The sequence below is a fragment of the Armigeres subalbatus genome, chromosome 1, assembly GCF_024139115.2.
Source record: "Armigeres subalbatus isolate Guangzhou_Male chromosome 1, GZ_Asu_2, whole genome shotgun sequence".
Lineage (NCBI taxonomy): Eukaryota > Metazoa > Arthropoda > Insecta > Diptera > Culicidae > Armigeres > Armigeres subalbatus.
The window spans coordinates 274,451,256-274,474,434 of record NC_085139.1 but is presented as its reverse complement, the minus strand read 5'-3'; the positions used below and the strand labels follow the sequence as shown (position 1 = coordinate 274,474,434).

General features: G+C 40.6%; 1 long non-coding RNA gene across 1 annotated transcript; it reads left to right on the top strand.

The window, feature by feature from the left end:
- Positions 1 to 2,278: 2,278 nt before the first annotated feature.
- LOC134214483 (uncharacterized) lies at positions 2,279 to 3,522 on the top strand. Its single transcript, XR_009979809.1, has 3 exons — positions 2,279 to 2,598; positions 2,724 to 2,792; positions 2,859 to 3,522. It is a non-coding gene; the product is annotated as an uncharacterized LOC134214483 (long non-coding RNA).
- The last annotated feature ends 19,657 nt before the right edge of the window (positions 3,523 to 23,179 follow it).

The following is a 23,179-nucleotide window of genomic DNA, read 5'->3' as shown; positions in this document are numbered from 1 at the left end:
AAAATTAAATTAAAATTAAATTAAAATTAAATTAAAATTAAATTAAAATTAAATTAAAATTAAATTAAAATTAAATTAAAATTAAATTAAAATTAAATTAAAATTAAATTAAATATCAGTGTTTTTAAAACAAAGATTTGTTTTCAAGGAAAAGGAATGAGCTAATTGTTTTAAAATGTCTAATGATGTAAGACATTAGAAAGGTTTGGTGTGGTGTTCGGCTTATTGTAGGATGTAGTGACCGAAACTGTCGGGAAAAGAAACAAAGGGAAAGAATCGGAAATTAATGCATTCTCTCAATCACTTTTCCAAATAATTCACGAAATCATTTCCCGTTGCGAGTTTCGGTAGAGTATTGAAGCCTTTGCATATAAGCACACAATGTGTATGCAACGGGTGGGCGGTAGCAAACGGAACTGCTTTTCATGCGATTTTTTTTTTTGTAAAGTGCAACAATTCTAGGAATAAAATTCAATCTCCTTTCAAATTAATGAGTTTTATTTAATTAATTTGCCCAGTTTTAATTTAAAAGGTTGAGTTCAGGCTTACAAGATTATGAAACCATTAGAGTGATATTCCGTATATACATACAGGTGTTTGGTTCCGGATCCCTTGCGACATCAGACACAGTTATGAGCAGTTTTTTCGTTATGGTTTTCTGTTATGGTTACGCGTTCGCAAAAACGATAGGCGATTTTATTGCCCAACATTTGGAACATTTAAAGTGCCCCGGGAAGCTCGTACAGTATGGCCCATAGGAAATGCATAGATTTTAAAATCATAGTGACGTGGTTATACACAAATATATAAATAGTACAACTGAACAATTGATGAACACAAAGGTATAAAAAAATGAACTTTTAATGGGCCATACATTTCCATGTTTGCGTTAGAATATTCCTCATGATTGTTCGCCAAACAGATGCAAAGTGGCCCGGGGAACCCGTTGAATGCAACAATCCTTTTTTTTATTTCACTATTAATAAGAGTGCGGCAATTCTGTTTTTATACCAAAACTCGCCATTCGTCAGTTCTTGTGTAGAAACTCGTTGGTTCAAATACAGTCCCATCCCGATTTTGGCAACACCCGTTTTTGTCTACCCCCGATTTTGGCAACACCCGTTTTTGGCAACATTTTCTTCCCGTTTTTTTGCAACAACCTTGAAAATATTTTTTTTTATTACTTTTTAGAGCTAAGACCTTTTTATTAATATGTAACAGGATAAACAAACCAAAAGTGAATGTCATTAAGGTTTATATGCGTATTATGGGCTCTGTACGAATAGTGGGCACTTTCACTGAAATAATGAACACCACTCGCATCACCGCTCATTGCAAACAATTTCTATTGAAACTTAGCTGCTCTTTCTATTCACGTTTTCCATGTCCCTATTCACACTACCCTAATCTAACCAGCCGACCGTAGAATGTCGTACTTTTTGGTATTATCACTGATTTTGTCGTCGACAAGCTGGCTCACAAGCTGGTATAATTGTACTAGAGCAAGCGGCGTACGAATGCAAAAATCGTAGCTTACATGGATACCTCTGTAGTTGCCTCTGCGGTACATAACAGTCGTCTCCGTCCACTGCTGTACGTTACCAGTCACACAGTCTTGATCGCTGCACACCTCGCCTTCTTTTTCCCGTCGGATCGTTGTTGAGAACCATTTTTACTCCAAGTGCGCGTTGGTCCTCTACAAGCATTGTCCAGATCTCGGAGGAGGACTACCGCCACCGGCTTAATGAGGGAGTCTGTTCGGTACGGTGGCGAACTCTATTCGATCGGAGTGTTTTTTGGAGTCCAAAGTACGTACGCTTTCCTGCCACGTTGAGTCTCCGCATTTGTCTGCTGGTATCGTTATCGGAGGTCAAGTGAGCCCAAGTACACGAATTCTTCAACCACCTCGATTTCGTCACCATTGATACAAGCTCGTGGTAAATTGCCATTATCTCTCTTGAGCCTACTTAGTCTTCAACGTGTTAATAACTAGTCCGATCTGCTTTGCTTCCCTTTTCAGTCTGATGTAGGATTCTTCCATATTTTCAAAGTTATAATAATGGAAGTAGTGCATGGAGAACTGGAGTGCAATGACCTGCAGCGAGAACCAGTTTGTCCATAGGTTGACTGCTGTCGAGTGTCAAAGGTGGCATGCCGCAAATGGTCTTCCAGCTTCCACTTGGCCACACTGTCACTCGTAGTGCGAGGTGCACATTTGTAACGTTTTCCACTGGATCATAGGGTTTTATACTCCTTTCTATAATCTAGTTTGCTTTAAAACCCCTCAACAGAGAATAAATATTTTAAGAACCATTTGTATTTAGGGCTTGCTATAAAAGTTCAAAAAAATTGGATAAAAGCTTAGATTCAAAATATGTACTAAAACTAATTCTCGGATTAAACGTAGATGGGCCATACAACGCCAATTGAGATATACTATGACAAAATAATAATTTAACTACTAGAAGTATGAGTAAGGGTCAAAAACCGCGAAATTTGTAACATAGAGAAATGATTATCCATTTTACTTTTATTTCACGTCGGCTAGTGAGCGGTAGTGAGTCCAGTGATCTCCGTTTTCTTTTGATTTTCTCTAAGGTGTGTAAATTTAATTATATTGAAGTAGAGGATATTATAAGCCAAAGTAGTTTTCATTTTAAATTACATTTGCGTGAAGTGAACTCTTTTTTAAAATTTATAATATTTATTCCTAACTCAACCAGTTCCCGCAGATTAAGAATCACCAAGGGCGAACACACTGCTCCTGTGCGTTCTTAATTTCCATTACAAAGGTAAAAGGTTAAAGAATTCATTTTATTGTATAATTTATCTAACTATCTTTTCGTGTTGGACCTCAGCGTCCAACGGGCGCTTTTTTTATACGGGCATAAAGCTCGTCAGTTTCCGCCATCTTTTCGGCCACCGTGCCAGCTGTGCACTCTCGGTGTGGATTTCCGCTAGGCCCGCCAGTTTCCTGGTAGCCAAACGGGGTGAGAGGATTTACTGGCCTGCTTGCGTTCGTTCGCGGACGATCTGGTAGAGTACCGGTCTCGCCGACACCCTCCCCCGCAACTTTAAGTCGGCCTGAAGAAGCGACGATTTCCCTGGCAACACCGACCGCCTCGAGGCATCCGGGCCCGACCAGGGTTCTTATATCAGGGTTCACTCACTTCGACAGTAGATGGGAGAGACTAGCGCGGGGGTGAAAAATTCATTTTCAGTGCAAAACATAAACAAACTTGGTGACTGCCCCATATAAAAATCCAAGATGGCTGAATCATGTAATTGGCATACTGCTACACCTGTTTGTATTCACCTTGGGCCCGACCGCCCCTGGTGACGAGAACAGCTACACCGTCCCACATCAGGTCATCGCACACCATCCGTGCACCCCCGGTTGACGAACCGAATGTTGGTAGCATAAAACCCTGCGCAGGTATGTTTCGCCATGGCCAATATACACTCACAACACATACACTGATACACACACGAAAGGAAGATGAATGAATACATGTAAATGAATCCAGCATAAATTACCTTTTTATATTCATTTCATACGCCAAGATCCCTGTGGTATCTCAGTCCGCCTGGGTGATACTGTGTTGAGTTCGCTTTAGTTCTACGTTCACTTCAGGCACGTTTGTGATCTGGCACAATCTACTTAAATCTACAGTCGATTCTCGTTTTTGGTTACACTCCGTTCATTCAACAAATAACCGTTTGAAATCCCCTAGAGAAGAGAACTCATGCTTCTAGTAGCAAGTCGGGCAACATTAATTAACATGACCAGTGGTCTCTCGGTTTAGAGAGTGGCGCATAAGCCGCTGCGTTTGAATCTTCTTTAGAGCGAGGTTAAGAACGGTTACATTGGCGCCGAACGCAAAATTCGATCCTATAATTACATTTGATTTATACATTTTTATCACCATTTGGTTTGAATTCGATTTTCTTTTTCTCTTTAATACTATCTCAACTTCCGTTCATATTTTTTTTTCAACTAGACTGTAACATAACTAGACATTAAGCATTTGAATTATTTTTATAATTAAGTATATATCGCATACTGTACATATTTTGACTCAGTTAGAAAAGATATTTTTGAATTTGATAGCAAGTTGAATTTTTTGTAGGATTTAAGATATTTTGTTAAAAATTTGAGAAAGTTTGGTGAAGTTTGAATTTGGTTGTTTTAGATGATTCCACGTTAGGATTTTGCTTTTTGAAGTGAACAAGTGGCATCTCTCAATTGTTAAAAGAATATTATTCTGGTTCAGATTTCAAAAAAAATATCAGACCTTTGCCAAGATGGTACGGTTCTATATTCTCCCAAATGCAGATTATTTACAGGAAAATGAAATAGATTTTGAAATTAGGTTCAGAGAAGTTGAAATCGGAAGAGATGCAAAACTAGAAGATAGGAAGCGAGCTCTAAGATACGCCTATAAAAATGAACGGCGGGAGCCGAAACTATACAGTACAGGTTTGTCCATTACAGACGAAATTAAAACTCTGGATGGAACACTCAATTCATTAAGACAGGCTTTGCGACGAGAGTTTGATTACACTATTGTATCGCGCCTTAGGTACTATTTGATTCGATTGTCATCATCAGTAACGATAAATGAGGAAGAAGAAAGATTAAAGGAAGAGCAGTGCAAACAAATAGAGCAATTTTTACGCGCATTTAGGCAGAGGGTAACCTATGATCCCGAGCTATCGAATGATGAAACGGATTTGGATTATAATGAGGGGGCAAAGGCTTTAAAACAGTCTTGGAGAAATCCCGATCCGAAAGCAATAGCTCTCATGGGTCAAAAAAGCAGAACAGGAACTGTACATAAAGACAAAACCCAAAATAGAGGAGTAGAGTCAGAATTGGAGAAACCAAAAGATAAAAGAGACCATAGAAGAGTAAATAAAGATAGAAGTAAACAGCAAAGAGAAATGAGGGAAGTACAAGATGAGAAGAATGGAAGACAAAACAAATATGAAAAATATGCGAGTAACATAACTAAATATAGACGAGACAATTACAGAAGCAGCACACAATATTCTTCAACAGCTTCATCAGACACAGAGGAAGGAGAATACAAAGAAAGAGATCAAGATAGATACAAGAAAAAGTCAAGTGAAAAATCCAGGGGTAGATTTTATTCTACCTCATTGAGTGAAAGCAGTTCAGAACTAGAGGAAGAAAGACGAAGGCACAGAGAAAGATACAATTACAGATCACCGTCCCCCGCGAGACGCAATAGAGGACGTAGGGAAGATTATCACAGGTCAACACATTCTAGAGTTGAAAAATGGGATATTGTTTTCAGTGGTGATGCGCGATCCATACAGGTAGAAGATTTCTTAAACAGAGTAAAAAATTAGCAAAACATGAAGGAGTAGGAAAGAATGAACTATTAAATAAAATACACTACAGATTGAAAGGGAAGCAAGCGATTGGTGGTTTACAAGAGAGAGCCACTGCACGACTTGGGAAAAATTCGATAGCGAGATTCGTTTCCGATTTGGAAACCCCAATCGTGACCGGGGCATAAGAAGTCAATTGAGAGAATTGAGACAGAAAAGGGGGGAAACTTTTGTAGCTTTTGTCACCGAGGTGGAAAAGCTCAATCAGTGCTTGAAACGTCCTCACTCGTCTAGAAGCATTTTTGAAATAGTGTGGGAGAATATGCGACCCCATTATCGGTCAAAGTTAGCGACAACAAGGGTGCATAACTTAGAACACTTATTGGAGTTGAACCATCGGATCGATGCGAACGATCCAGGTCTTTATCGAACAGGGTATAACACGCGTGGGGAAATACATAGTATGGATGCACAAAAACATTCCGATAGCGATTATTCCTCCGTGGAGGATTATACGGTCAATGCGTTCCAAAGAAAGCTAAAAATATCACAAGATACTCAAAAAATGCCTTCAAATAATAAAACCCTAAACACACCTACTGAGGAACCGATGGGAATAAAATGCTGGAATTGCCTTAAGACGGGACACCATTGGAAATCCTGTACATCTACGAAACTAATTTTTTGCTACGCTTGTGGAAATATGGGCCGAACCACTAGAACATGTGAACGTAATCACCCACAGTTAGCACCCAACACACACAACGCATTGAATGGACAAAACCGTTCGTTAAACTAGATGCGGGGTGCACTAGGAACCCGTACATCTCGCAAGCATACAAAGAGGTTCCAGATAATGAGAAATTTCACAAATATCATGAAACATTACATATTAAAGTAAATCCTAATACTTGTCCTAAAATTAGAGTTTGCATACTAGACACGGAAATAATTGCACTTCTTGATTCTGGTGCTAGTATTAGCGTACTGAATTCTACCAAAATCCTTCACAAACATGGTTTGAAACTTTTCAAAGCTAGCGTTGTAATCAGCACCGCAGATAACACAGAACATGAGTGTATCGGGTATGCAAACATACCATACACTTATGCAGGTGTAACCAGAATAATTTCTACGCTAATTGTTCCACAGCTATCCAAATCCTTAATTCTGGGAATGGACTTCTGGAATGCGTTCAAAATTAGACCAATGATCCAACATAACGATCGAATTACAGAGGTGAATATATTAGACACTGATGGACAACCATTAGGCAACTTTGTGCCACTGGATAACCTACAATCAAATAGTAATAACTTAGAACCAGAAATATGCTGGACAGTTTGTTCATTGGAGCTAACAGAAAACGAGGAAATTCTAACACACAAAGCACAGCCAGAGCTAGATGAATCTCTTGATTTGCCATCGTTAGATCTCCCTTGTAACCCAGAAATAGAATTAGAACAAATTGAAATCGAGCATGATCTCACAGAACACCAAAGAAGCCAACTCACAGAGACGTTGAAATCCTTTCAATGGACGAGTGAAAACAAATTGGGTAGAACTACCCTGATAGAACACGAAATTGAAATTATCGAGGGGGCCAATATGCGCGATTTGCCGATGTACAAGTACTCTCCCAATGTTTGGGCGAGTATCGAAAAAGAATTAGAACGGTATGAGCACCTAGATGTGATCGAGGAATGCACTAGCGAATACGCAAGTCCGTTAGTGCCAGTTAAAAAGGCCAACGGCAGTATCCGAGTATGCCTGGATTCTCGAAAAATCAACTCGATCACTAAAAAGGATGCTTATCCCATGCGGAATATGAACGAGATCTTCCACAGACTGCAAAAGGCAAAATTCTTCAGCATCATCGATCTTAAGGATGCATATTTCCAAGTGCCTTTGAAGGAAAGCTCGAGAAATTTCACTGCATTTCGAACACCAAAGGGGCTATATCGGTTCAAAGTCGTCCCATTTGGGTTGAAAAATGCCCCATTCACAATGAGTAGGCTCATGAATAAGGCACTAGGGTTTGATCTTGAACCGTATGTGTTTATTTACTTAGACGATATTGTGATAGCAACTGAATCCCTAGATGAACATTTTCGCCTTCTAAAAGAAGTAGCGAAACGTCTGGCAAAAGCGGGTCTTACGATTTCAGTACAAAAAAGTCGATTTTGTAGACGGCAAGTGAAATACCTTGGGTACCTCCTAACCGAAAACGGGTTAGCCATTGACAGTAGCAAACTTGAACCAATCTTGAATTATCCCCGTCCTAAATCCATTCGTGACGTTCGGAGACTTATGGGGCTAATCGGTTTCTATCAAAAATTTGTTCGGAACTACAGTCATATTACAACGCCAATCACAGATCTCTTAAAGAAATCCAAAAGATTCAAGTGGACAGACGATGCTGAGCGCGCACTTGATGAACTGAAGTCAGTCTTAACTTCCTCGCCAGTATTAGCAAACCCTCGCTATGATTTGCCCTTCACCATAGAAACTGACGCGTCACAGCTTGCAGTCGGTGCTGCCCTTTTACAAGAGCATCCCGAGGGCAAACGAATAATTGCTTATTTCAGTAAAAAACTTTCGAGCACGCAACGCAAATATGCGGCCACTGAAAAGGAATGCCTTGCTGTACTGCTAGCAGTGGAGAATTTCCGACATTACGTCGAAGGAACTTCATTCACTGTGATAACCGATGCAAAAAGCATTACCTGGCTTTTTACGATGTCAGCAGCCAACGGGAACTCTAGGCTTCTCCGTTGGGCTTTGAAGCTACAATCTCACGACTTCACAATCCAGTACAGGAAGGGAAAGGAGAATGTGTTGGCCGACTGCTTGTCGAGGATTGAGACGGTCCAAGTAGTAGACGACGAATACGCAGAACTACGACAGAAAATTTCAAATAATCCACAAGAGTATCAAGAATTTAAAATAGTAGGGGATAAAATTTTCAAATTTGTGCAAGACGATTCAAGGATTGAAGACAAACGTTTCCAATGGAAAATGTATCCTCCAAAGCAAGATAGGTTGGAAATCATTAAAGCAGCCCACGAGTCAGCTCATTTAGGCTACGATAAAACGATTTCAAAATTGAGAGAAAAATTTTTCTGGCCTAGAATGGCTATTGACACTAGACAGTTCTGTAAATCTTGTGTATCCTGTAAAGTATCCAAAAGCAGCAATATAAACAATACTCCACCAATGGGCTCTCAGAAACAAAATTGCGACCATCCGTGGCAGTTCCTAACTTTGGATTACCTTGGTCCGTTTCCGCCGTCAGGTAAATCTCAAAGCACTTGTCTACTTGTTGTCACAGACATCTTTACCAAATTCGTGTTTGTTCAACCTTTCAAACAAGCCACAGCATGCTCACTAGTAAAGTTTCTTGAACAGTCAATTTTCTTGATGTTTGGTGTACCGCAAACCATTCTAACAGATAATGGCAGCCAGTTTACATCTAGGCTCTTTAAAAACCTATTAGAGCACTACGGGATAACCCACTGGCTGACACCTTATTATCACCCACAGGTGAATAATTCCGAACGTGTTAACCGGGTCATAACGGCAGCAATCAGAGCAACAATAAAGTCGAATCATAAGACTTGGGCCGACAATGTACAAAACATAGCCAATGCTATAAGAAATTCCAAACATGATTCCACCAAACATACACCGTACTTCTTAACGTTTGGCCGAAATATGATTTCGGATGGGAGAGAGTTTAAATCACTTGGGGAGATCGGTGACAAGCCGCACACTATATCTTCACAAGAAAGAGACGCTTTGTATGCTCAAGTTCGCAAAAACCTCAATGAGGCTTACCAAAAGCAAGCTAAGTTTTATAATCTTCGGTCGAATGCAAAGGCACCAAAATACGAAATAGGCGAGAAAGTGTTGAAAAAAAGCACTTTTCTCTCGGATAAAGGAAAGCAATTTTGCGCTAAATTAGCTCCCAAATACATTGAAGCTGCCGTATCTAAGGTTCTCGGTGATAGTTATGAGTTGGTCGATAAATCAGGCAAATGTTTGGGTATTTTTCATGCAACATTCTTGAAGAAGTTTTAACCGAAACACTGAAAAAGCTATGAAATAATCAAAAGATATTTACTACAGGATCTTCCCTATCAAAACACGCACTTAAATTTGTTTTCATTGATGCGGCACTCAATTCATTTATTGTGTAAATAGAAAACACTATAAAAATAACACTGGTGTAATGGTATAGGTAATAAATTCACTAGCACTTTCGCTTTTAGGATAAACATAGTAGATAAAGACACGAATTCGGTTCAGTAAGTTGAAACAGCATAGGATAGCATAAAACGTCTAACACGCAGCCGTAATCCAGAAGATGGTATGTGTGCAGCAATGAGTGAACTCCTGGTTATCATGCTGAAGGACGCATTACGCAATTAGAGGGCAATTTGAGCTGAAAAGATAAGAAAAGAGTTAGGGCAGTAAAACATAGGTATATTAAGGTATACTCTCCGTATTTTCCAAGCCTTTTCCGCGATTTCGAAGACATTTATAGGACAAATAATTTTTCCACGTTACTCCACCGGATAGATACGAACTGATAGGCGTCACAATGAAGGATAGTTGTCAAAAGTAACACAGGGTCAAACTCAGGTAATTCAGGTTTAAATGCGATGTTTTTTTATGCTGCATGGGCAGGCTGTCTGAGTATAGGTTGATGTTCATAAACTTTTTACGGTATATGTCAACTATTATTGATGTGGTAGATTGGTTATTTTGTTTTAGTCAGTTTTATAGAGGCAATGGGGATTATCAATTCTATAAGTCAATGTTGAGCATTGATAAGGTTGAGTCCATGAAATTGGCAGTACGTTGTGACAATTTCTACAAGTGGTCGACAATAATCGATATCGTAGAAATTGAGATATTGTTTCTTTCGTCTAAGAAAAAAAAACGAACAGTGGGTAATGTCTGTGACATAACCGCTAAGTGGACGTAGGACTTGACTTGACCATGCATTTAAGATACATAATATGTCCAAATTTCTCACATCAACTATTCAGGATAAATAATCGGCGTTGCATACCATTCCTTGGCAAAATCTTCTCATCAAACCGACACAGAAATCAAATCTACCTCGAACAAAAATGATCAAAAAAAATTCAGGAAGTATCTGTCCGGTTACGAAATATTAGCCTCGACAGTGGCAACCGCTAGGAATCTGAAAAAACACCGAAGAAAGTATCCCAGAACACATCCACTGCAGCAGTGAAGAACATTCCGAGCTTTTCTACTGGCATCCATAGACGTAAGCGAGAAGCTGCCGTCAAACGCCCTCAAGGTTTTGAGAGAAAACGCGCGTGTAAGTTAGCTGAAACGAACTGCACCAGCTGGTGCAGCCCTGTAAGTTGCATTAATTTGACTTCTATGCTGGCTTGAGGTCTCCAGTTGACCTTAGGAACAAAGGTCCAGAAACCGGAGATGGCGAGTTCGATTCTCGATCCAATCTAGGATATTTTCGGATGGGAAACATTCTCGACACCCCGAGCATAGTGTATCCATTGTATTTGTCACACAAGATACATACTCAATACTCATGCAATATAGGGCATATAAAGCTTTCAATTAATAACTAAAACAATGCTAATAGATTACTTTAAAAAGCAGACCAAGTTCCAGTTGGAATGTAGTGCTATGGAAGAAGAAGCTTGCGATACACTTACGAGATTGACTGATTCACCGAAACCTAAACTGCTAAATATTATTATTATTGCTAAACTGTTAGCAAGTTTGCAATACTAAATATTATCATACCTAAATATTGTAACACACTGGAGTCAGTTTTTACGCGGAGGATGTGGGCCGCGTGAATTAAAACAACGTAAAAAACCGCGTAAATCCCAAAATGTGTCTGAATGAGCCATGGAAATCCCGAAATTCTAGTGGAAACAAAATCGCATAAAAAGCGAATCGTGTACAAAAGCCGCGTAAAAAATGACTTCAGTGTACGCTGTGAAGTGAAGCTTTGACTCTGTCTTGATCGAATGGTCCAAAAAAATTTAAAATCCATCGAGAAACGGCTGAGATATTAACGTTCAAAGTCTATCATATTTTCGTGACGTTTTTTGATTTTTCGAAAACGTAAAGTGTACCCCAATATAGAAAAGACAGACGTAGTTCTACGTCAAAAAATGAAATTCCGCATAAATTTCCGGGGAACCTTTTGCAAGAATGGAGAAATTTCCACAGATGTTCTCGGAGAAACACCCGCAGACAATTTTGGAGCGACTTCTTCAGAAATTCCAAGAAGGACCATCTAGATGAGTTGTTATATCAACTGCTTTTTCCTTAATCCTATTTTCAATTTTGTACAAACATGTGTAACGTTGAAGTTAAAACATATACTTAAAATCAGTAATATTATAAAAACGAACTCGAAAAAAGACGTTCACTAAATTGTTGTAATGTTCAGCGTAATATTTAACATTGATATTTAACGTGTATTTGCTTAGAATTTAATTTTGGGTCGCGCGGATTTGGCGCAGAATGGATTTTCAGTGGTAATAGTGGTAATAGAGTATACTTGCTGAAACACAAAATCACGTTAACCAAGAATATTCAAAAGCTTTATACAAACGTTTGAAAGTTACACAAAATTCAGTAGCTATTTACCTATTCACATCAACAAATAAATCAAATTTTAAATTGAAATATTTAGACTCAAAACAGTGACAATTTTTGGAATTCTGATGGAGAAATTTCAAAAATTTTCGTTGAAACCTTAGAATAAGAAACGCATTTTCTTTTGTCGTGAGCGAGGAAGACAGAATTTTGTAACATTTCATCGCCATGAACGCGAATTAATAAAATTGTCACGCAAACGCTCTCTAATTAGTTGATTGTACTACATTTTCAAAATGATTCTATTGCGAAAAACTCTTTAGTAAGTATATTAGTGGTTCTGAAAAGATCCATTCACAATGTTAGATGTAAATTTCCTCTTGAGCGGTTCAACTGGGAGTTTATGATTGTTTAAAACATTATGAATCGATGTCTGCAGGAATACCAAACGCTTAACCGCTGCTGCCATCGGCCGAGAAAACTTGATCAGTAGTGTTGTCGTCGACACTCTATCGTCACACACCGCCGTGCCGCGCTTACTGTTGGCTTCTCGACAATAATGCCGGGCTGAAAATGCCGATGATGCTGACCTGAGAATGCTGACGATTCTGCCTTCCTCTTAAAAAGGCTTAGGTTTGCGAATGCGTGGCTGAGACGATGATGCAACCGTTCTAAAATTCCGAAGATGCGATGCTGTTATTGCTTTGCCTGTTTCGGTCAGATTGAGAGGAAAAATTCGCGCTGCGCTATTTTATGCCTTCTTAGCAGACCTAGCGTGAGCTCATTCGTTGACGTCTGCACCAATCAGAACGTGGTAATGGAATGATGCAAGAATGATGCGGTACCCATATTTATAGGTTTTCGTGAATTCAATGTTTTGCTTTGAAAACAGTTTTAGGCCTATTGAAACAAGTTTTCGGATATTATCAAGCATTATTATGAAAGGCATACTTGAAAGCTGTCGATTGAGGGGTTAACTGCAGAAATCTGTTCACTAGGGTAAAAGCTATTTACGTTTGAAATCTTTCAACACAGCGTAACGCGGCCGATTTAGAAATTTTGAAATGACACCCGGTATAGTAAAGAGAGACGTAAGTCCTACGTCAAAAAAGATTTTACGGATATTTGAGTTGGAATAATGTCCAATAAGGTAAAATATCTTCAGCATTGTACTGAAACTTGGGTAGCCCGTTGTGAATGTGGCAAGGTACTATCTGTACGAACTTGACAATCGGATACCGGAATAATTTTTAATAAAATCTCGGGTTATGAAAATTTGATCAATCTCTCATTGATCAAATTTTCATAAAATGGCAAGGTGTGATGTAACGTTTTCCACTGGATCATAGGGTTTTATACTCCTTTCTATAATCTAGTTTGCTTTAAAACCCCTCAACAGAGAATAAATATTTTAAGAACCATTTGTATTTAGGGCTTGCTATAAAAGTTCAAAAAAATTGGATAAAAGCTTAGATTCAAAATATGTACTAAAACTAATTCTCGGATTAAACGTAGATGGGCCATACAACGCCAATTGAGATATACTATGACAAAATAATAATTTAACTACTAGAAGTATGAGTAAGGGTCAAAAACCGCGAAATTTGTAACATAGAGAAATGATTATCCATTTTACTTTTATTTCACGTCGGCTAGTGAGCGGTAGTGAGTCCAGTGATCTCCGTTTTCTTTTGATTTTCTCTAAGGTGTGTAAATTTAATTATATTGAAGTAGAGGATATTATAAGCCAAAGTAGTTTTCATTTTAAATTACATTTGCGTGAAGTGAACTCTTTTTTAAAATTTATAATATTTATCCCTAACTCAACCAGTTCCTGCAGATTAAGAATCACCAAGGGCGAACACACTGCTCCTGTGCGTTCTTAATTTCCATTACAAAGGTAAAAGGTTAAAGAATTCATTTTATTGTATAATTTATCTAACTATCTTTTCGTGGTGGACCTCAGCGTCCAACGGGCGCTGTTGTTATACGTGCATAAAGCTCGTCAGTTTCCGCCATCTTTTCGGCCACCGTGCCAGCTGTGCACTCTCGGTGTGGATTTCCGCTAGGCCCGCCAGTTTCCTGGTAGCCAAACGGGGTGAGAGGATTTACTGGCCTGCTTGCGTTCGTTCGCGGACGATCTGGTAGAGTACCGGTCTCGCCGACACCCTCCCCCGCAACTTTAAGTCGGCCTGAAGAAGCGACGATTTCCCTGGCAACACCGACCGCCTCGAGGCATCCGGGCCCGACCGCCCCTGGTGACGAGAACAGCTACACCGTCCCACATCAGGTCATCGCACACCATCCGTGCACCCCCGGTTGACGAACCGAATGTTGGTAGCATAAAACCCTGCGCAGGTATGTTTCGCCATGGCCAATATACACTCACAACACATACACTGATACACACACGAAAGGAAGATGAATGAATACATGTAAATGAATCCAGCATAAATTACCTTTTTATATTCATTTCATACGCCAAGATCCCTGTGGTATCTCAGTCCGCCTGGGTGATACTGTGTTGAGTTCGCTTTAGTTCTACGTTCACTTCAGGCACGTTTGTGATCTGGCACAATCTACTTAAATCTACAGTCGATTCTCGTTTTTGGTTACACTCCGTTCATTCAACAAATAACCGTTTGAAATCCCCTAGAGAAGAGAACTCATGCTTCTAGTAGCAAGTCGGGCAACATTAATTAACATGACCAGTGGTCTCTCGGTTTAGAGAGTGGCGCATAAGCCGCTGCGTTTGAATCTTCTTTAGAGCGAGGTTAAGAACGGTTACACATTGTGCTCATGGTTCAAACATTGCCGCCTGAAACATTCCTGGGTGGATTGCAAAGGGATTTGGTTTTAGTGAGTCGAGTGTAGTTAACTCATACTCACACTACATTTGATACTCTTGACTAATGTGCAGAATGCAGATTTCCGTTACCATTTTCTGAAACAATGGAATGTTTTATGCCTTACGTTCATTTTTTCCATAATGCCAGCGAAAATTGTGCACAGAACTTTATTCTTAATCACACCGACCACAAGAAAGTTTGCCTCCATCAAAATCCATTATATAAAAATTCAAAATTTGTACACATTTAGTCATATTGTATCCGTTGGATCGCTATTTGAGTTACATAGTGAATTATGGTTAAAAAAAAGCATTTTTGGTCAGCACTTCAATGGACTACAATAGAAACGTTATTTTTATCACCACACATTTTTGCAAGGACGTGGCCGAGGCTACAGTTAATTTCAAATATTATTTATTATTAAATTTGTATACTCTTGGGTTTGTTTCAATTTTTTTGAACTACAATCTCCGAGTTATGAATAATATCGCAAAAATGTCAATTATCATGCACGTGCATCACACAAATACACTCCACATACTTTGTAGTACATATTCTAAGTATTTAGCTTCAATAACGCAAACAAAAAAAAATTGAAATTTTGTATGAAATTTTTTTCCCGTTTTTGGCAACATCCCCATTTTGGCAACATTAAAATCCGGTCGTGTTGCCAAAATCGGGAAGGGACTGTATTTCGGAATCCGCAAGATTCACAAGGTTGCCGTCTCCTACAATTTTGTTCAGGAAGGAGGCCAAAACCATATTGTCACAGATCATATTATTTCGGAACTCGTCTGCTTGGCGCGGCTAGTGTACATGGGAATACTCGTGGGCCAAATATAGAATATAGATAGACACTTTTCCAAGTCTTCTAGTTTCCAAGACAATGTATTAACTATGCATAACCCATATAAATCACCACCAAGCCACCAAGCGGATGAGTCTCGAAATAATATTAACTGATACAGTATGGTATTGACCTTTTGAACAAATATGTAGAAGACAGCCACTTTGTAAATCTTACGGATTCCAAAATATTTGACTGACCGAGTATTCCCATATACACTAGCGCCTCCAAGCGGACGAGTTCTAAAATAATATGATCTGCGACAGTATGATTTTGGCCTCCTGACAAAAATTGTAGAAGACGACAGTAAACCTGTGCGCGGATTGAAAATTTATCGGCGTCGGCGTGATAGATCACTTTCAGCCAACGGCGGTGGCATGCCGGCGTCACTCCGTTGGTAATCGGCAGTGGCGTGAGTTGGCGAGAGCATATTTCAAGCAATAGAAATTTTCCGAAATTCTTTCACAAATTCATCCGTAAAGTTCTCTGATAGCTGCTCAGGAATTCATTGGAAAATTCCTCCAGGAGTTCCTCTGGAAGTTTCTCCAAAAGTTAATCCAAAAACTCAAAGGTGCAGTCCAATCGGGTTGTACGCAAAGGTGACGTAGGACTACGTAGCCATTCGAAATTGATGGTATTTGCCATAATAATTTGTGTCGTTTTATTAACATTGAGCAAACTGCTCGGAGGCCAACTGAATCAAGAAGTCGAAGAGTTGTTCCCTGATGGATGGACTTTGAGTCTCTAACCGTGGAATTAACATGACTCATTGGCCGCTGAAGCCACTCGACTGGCTTTCAGTCGGGGACATCACAATCCTTACTTTGCCACGTACGCTTACATCGCGGGCGAAAACCAAACATTGCAAATAATTTGCGTTTGGTTTCACGCCACTTCTGATTCTGCTTATTTCTCCTTTATTTCGGCCATTTTTGAGGATGGTGTCCTCCAAAAAGGTCTTTATTCAAAAGAAGGTTGATCCGAAAATCCGATATGAACTTTCTTCAAAGTGCAAAACTCAATCGTAACTAGCAAATTTGATAGCGCGGTGGAGGGAGATAACGCAATTAACTATTTCTTTCCATAAAATGTTGGTCCTGAGAAGAACCAATTTTCTGTTCCCAATGCGGCTTTCCAATAACTAACTGCAGCCAACCGCTTGTCGACACCTTGCGTTGCAACTGTCCGACCGCCACTTGATGATTTTTCGCTAAGCCTCCAAAATTTGAAATAAATTTTCAGCATTGTCACACTGCAACCCACTTCGTGCTGCTGTGTCCGCTCCTTTGCATCGAATGTCGAACCGCTCTCTGTGGAATCCCGATCAAAATGGCTCGCGCGCGCCGAACAGCTGCTTTCTTGTATTTAATAAATTAAGTCCAGTTCAATCAAAGGTAATTGCCTATTTCCGGGGATTAAGCCACCCGACTTGGACGTTAATTTACAATGTTATGAAAACTCATATGTGGATATGTACGTTATGTGGAAGATGTTGACTTGGAAAATGTATTGGAGGTAACCACTTTCCCTTCGATGGGACTCGAACCCATGACCCTACAGTACGCTAGACTGGTGCTTTAACCAACTGAGCTACGAAGGACCTCCGTCGGCCTTCGCAACCTAGCGGCTACTGAACGAGCTCGAGATTCCCAAATTGGACGCATAGTCAAATCACTCGCAATCCATTTCTCAAGCCAACACTACCACATGTGTATTGTACACGTCCACATTAGAGGAGCGTGAGTATTTAGAATGTCTGGCGGCTATACACATTCTTCATCAGCAACGTTACTGATCAAGTGAGGTTGTGTAAGCTATTTGCCAGTCGGTCGTCAAGCTCAGACCCGACCGCATTGCGTAGGCAAGAGCACGCAACTCAAGTTCAGTTCAATCAAAGGTAATTGCCTATTTCCGGGGATTAAGCCACCCGACTTGGACGTTAATTTACAATGTTATGAAAACTCATATGTGGATATGTACGTTATGTGGAAGATGTTGACTTGGAAAATGTATTGGAGGTAACCACTTTCCCTTCGATGGGACTCGAACCCATGACCCTACAGTACGCTAGACTGGTGCTTTAACCAACTAAGCTTTAACCAACTAACCAAGGTCGGGTCTGAGCTTGACGACCGACTGGCAAATAGCTTACACAACCTCACTTGATCAGTACCGTTGCTGATGAAGAATGTGTATAGCCGCTCCTCTAATGTGGACGTGTACAATACACATGTGGTAGTGTTGGCTTGAGAAATGGATTGCGAGTGATTTGACTATGCGTCCAATTTGGGAATCTCGAGCTCGTTCAGTAGCCGCTAGGTTGCAAAGGCCGACGGAGGTCCTTCGTAGCTTAGTTGGTTAAAGCACCAGTCTAGCGTACTGTAGGGTCATGGGTTCGAGTTCCATCGAAGGGAAAGTGGTTACCTCCAATACATTTTCCAAGTCAACATCTTCCACATAACGTACATTACATATCCACATATGAGTTTTCATAACATTGTAAATTAAGTCCGTTAGCCCCGCCCTTTTGTGATCTGATATGGGTGTGAATATAATGTGCACTCATAACGATAAATAAAGGGGCGGGGCTAATGCATTTACTTCATTAGATATAAGAAAACTGCTTTTCGGCGCGCGCGAGCCATTTCGATCGGGATTCCGCGGACAACGGACCATTCGGAGAATGACAGATTCTTAGAATCCTACGAAGTTTTCTCGCAAGATTCTGAATTTGGTTATGAGATGTTGTTTATCCAAAATGCGTATTGTTGCAAGGAATGACAACAGAAATTTGACTCAAGACGAAGTTTCTTCATTTCACAAAATAATTCTTGGCATCTGTTTGTCCGAGCGACGTTCATCGATGGGTAATTGCTGTAGAAAGTTTCCACTGAGGTGGCGTGTTCATTAATTTTATACAAAAGCTACAATTTTATACAAAAGAAGGTTGATCCGACTATCCGAAATAAACTTTCTTCAAAGTGCAAAACACAATCGTAAATAGCGAATTTGATAGCGCGTCGGAGGGAGATGATGTAGTGAATTTTAATGGATGGAATCACTAACATCAACCAAGCTACCACGCCAAAACTGATGCCACCGAAACAGTCCATTTTCGCAATTAACTCTTTCTTTCCATAAAATATTGGTCCTGAGAAGAACGAATTTTCTCTTCCAAATGCTCCTTTCCAACTAACTGACACTACAATTTGTAATAAATTTTCAGCATCGGCACTGGCGGTGTGGGATCGCCACAGTGATATTTTTATGGTCAACCCTTTCTCCATATGAAATGCTGGTTCGTTGAGGTTGAATGATCTGCAGCAACACATTGAGCACCATCACCAATGCGATGGATTTTCGTTGAAAATGTTATTAGCGCCTCCGTGATGGTGTGTCCGCTCCGCTGCGATCGCTTTGATGCGTCCGCTCTGCGTAAAATCTTGTTCAAACTGAGGATTAGATCCAAACCCGCAAGTGATTGATTTTTGATGTCTGTGCTAGTGATGCATGTACGTAATTGGTTAGTTTACCTATTTTTAAACTTTTTTTCAATTATCGATAATAAATAGTTAAAAAAAAAATAGTATTTTCATATAAATACAAAGAAGCGTTGACTCATGCTTGATCGAATGGCCCAAAAAAATTAAAAATCCATCGAGAAACGGCTGAGATATTAAAGTTGATTGACTTTAGTCTATCATATTTTCGTGACGGTCCCCGATTTTCGCAATCGTAAAGTGTACCCCATTATAGAAAACACAGACGTAGTCCTACGTCAAAAGTCCTCCGGAAGTTCCTCCAGAATATCCTCTAGAAGTTTCTCAAGGAGTTCCAACGGAATTTTTCCTCCGGGAGTTCTTCCGGAAGAGTCCTGGAAGATTCATTATTCCAGGAGTTCCTCAGGAAGTTCTTCCAGGAGTTCCTCGGGTAAATCTTCCAGGAGTTTCTACGGAAGTTCCTCTTGGACCTCCTCCGGAAGATCCTCCAGGAGTTTCTCCAGAAATTCCTCTGGAATCTCCTCCAGGAGTTCTTTCAGAAGTTCCTCCAGGAGTTCTTCCGGAAGTTTCTCCAAGAGTTCATCCTGAAGTTTCTTCAAGAGTTCCTCTGGAAGTTCCTCCAAGATTTCCTCCCGAGGTTCCTTCAAGAGTTCCACAAATTCATCCGTAAATTTATTTATTTATGTATTTCGTCAACCGACGTAGACTAGTACAAATCCATATACATGTTTTTTTTTTCTTTCGTAATGCTATAGTAGATTAGGAAATACAATAATTAACATTTAATAAAAAAACTCAAAGGTGCAATCCAATCGGGATGTGCGCAAAGGTGATGTAGGACTACGTAGCTATTCGAAATTGATGATATATGACATGATAATTTGTATCTTTTGATTTTGAGTCTCCAACCGTTGAATTAACATGACTCATCGGCCGCTGAAGCCACTCGACTGATTGTCATTGGAGGATATCACAACCCTAGAGAACACCATCCTCAAAAATGTCCGGAATAAAGGAGAAATAAGCAAAAACAAAAGTAGCGTCAAACAAACCCAAATATATTTGTTTGAAACGTTTGGTTTTCGCCCGCGATGGAAGCGTACGTGGCAAATTGAGGAGAACTTCTAGAATTAATTACACACAGTCCTCGATGTTTTTTCGCTAACCCTCCGCCATTTGGAATAAATTTGTCAGCATTGCCACTACTACCCAAGCCTTCGTGCTGCTGTGTTCGCTCCGCTGCATCAAATTTTGTCGAACCGTTCTTTGACGAAATCCCAACCAAAACGGCTCGCGCGTAGTAGTTGTAGTAAAATTCTTCTTTATTTAAACATTTTTTGTTCTACAATTATTTTTAAGCATGTACAGTGATCGGCCGGCTTGGCCCTTGTTACGCTGTAGAGCTTTGTCGACCAGATATTCCTGGCCACAACAACAAACAGAACCAATTTGACTCTCTGGCAACACCGCAGCAGAGCATAAAACGAACGCTTCACTAGAGCGAAACATCAGACGAGAAACTATGGTCATCACACTCCCACTCTCACGCTGTGGAATCAGCGAAAGCGGCAGTTTGTCCAACAAAGCCAAGCTCGAACAAAAATCACTTTGTGTAGTGCTTCGATACCGTCCAGATCGCAACCGCGATCGTGCACCTCTCACACCCGCAAAACCAGCGTGGTTAGGATAAACCATCGGAAGAAAGGTAAAATAAGCCACTATTGCACTAAAAAACGGTCCGACAAATTAACAAAAGTGTATTTTGTATTAGATCGAGTGCACTAGCACGTCGAGAACGGTAGAAGCCGCTACAAAAGTACCACCCAGCACTAGCGTCTGTGAAGCCACCATCTTGCCTAGCACGAGGTAAATCATCCCGTTCAAGAATCATCCCAATGGGACTAAACACATTTATTTCCACCAGCACGCACTATTCCGTAGGATCGCATCACCAGATCGCAAAATCATCCAAAACGCACGATCATCAAAGAAGGCTCTCGATGAGAGGTAAATGTTTTGCATATTACCTCCTGAACGGCGTAATCATAAAGTTCTTTCCACAGCCTTTTATGACGTGCTTTCAACAGCGTACACGTTTTCGTCGTACGATCCCGCATCGATCCCCAGTATCACCAACCCGCCGGCCACAATCTGTGTGCTTTCGGCTGTGGTGACGTCACCGTTGTGTCAGTGCTAGTGCTAGAGCAAGTCAGATGCAACAGTGTTGATGTATGTGTAAGATTGCATGTGAACTCCGACCGATAGATAAATTCGAGCGGTTGCCGAACATCATTGTGAGTGTCGGCACTCACCGAAAGTAAAAATGTAAACAAGAGCTCATTTGAGACGAAGCCTCCATACGCCTACGGTCGCGAGTGTTAGTATGTGTAGTCAAACAGCTCGTTGTCGCACGACGGCAATTGTAAGAAGAAGGAAGTGAGTCGTCCTCTGGCCCGTCAGCCGACGGTATAGACTGTGCGTATTGCAACAGACAGCGCAGCAGCTGAAAGTTTATCGGTTCTTGAAGTGCCACTGTTTGCTGCTGGTGCATTGCACACGCGTGTGAAGAAGAAAGAGGCAAAGTTTCCACCGCCGGTAGCGGTCATATGAGAGTGTGTGTGTGTAGTGAGACGTGGACAGCCGTCAACCGTGCACACCGAGGGTCAATTGATGACGGTCGATGCAGTTTTATGCCGACAGTGAATTGTCTGAATCAGCGGTCTGCAGCAGTGTGGCAGTCACACTCGTAATGTTCTGTGCTCGAAAGCGAGCGGTCGAAAATCGTCGTATCGACGGCGAATGATAAGCAGCAAAGGGGCCCCTACCTCAACGCGTCGTAATCCAGCAAGTGCGGCATCAAAAGGCAGCGGTAGTGAGCGTAGGGTAGAATGATAAGGTAGGCCTAGATATTAAGAACACCCATGTAAATCGCAATGAATACAATATGCTAAGAGTAAACACATTCCCCATAGATTCTTATTGGCTGCCCGAGTATCTTACTGACATTGAGTGCGCTTTAGCCGGGCAAGAAAGAAAAAGGGAATAGAGCTCGTTCACCCAATGAGTAGAGCATAGCACTTTTTCTACATAGTTGCATTTATATGATCTTTTGAGTAAATTTGTTGAAGTTTTGTGTCATTTATACGGCACGACGTCTGGGTAAAGGGAAAATCGTAATACCCTCCAACTTCAATTTTAATTATTATTATAGAGTTTTGGCACTTCCTCAGCAAGCGTGCTGGGAATTTTCACCTACCCCGGGCAATCTGAATGCCAAAGGGGATTAGGCTCTGTGGATCTCATTCGCCGGTTGACTTAAAATCCTATAATAAACGTTTGCACCGGATGTATTAGTTATGGTGGTTCAGGAAACTTCTTACGATGCTGCAAGTTCCAAGAACCACTGTCTTTTGGATGCTATGGAGGTTATGAGATAGTTCCAGCTCTCCTAAGGATCTCAGAAGAGATTTTGGTTGCTGAGATAACAACCGGAATTATACGCACGTCCTCCAGGTGCCACATCTGCTTCAACTCCTCCGCCAAGTCGTGGTACTTCGTTATCTTGTTGGAGAATGTTGTTTGGACATTATGGTCTAGCGGTACAGCAATATCGATGAGGGTTACCCGCTTCATCCTTTTGTCGTAGACCACAATATCGGGCCGATTGGCACGAATGAGGACATCCGTTATGATCTCGCGATCCCAGTACAGCTTCACGAAACTATTTTCCAGAACCGGGACAGGCACATATTTGTAGTAGGCGACAAACTGGTTAACCAAGTTGTGCTTTAAAGCAAGCTGTTGGTGCACAATCTTGGCTACTTCGTTATGACGACCGAGATAGGCTGAATCAGCTAAGGCTGAACACCCGGACACGATATGTTCGATCGTCTCTCCTACTGAATTGCACTTCCTGCAGCGGTCCTCCACGTTTTCGTGCAATATATAGTGCCGATAGTTCTTCGTCGCAATTACCCGGTCCTGGATGGCTACCATGAATCCTTCTGTTTCCG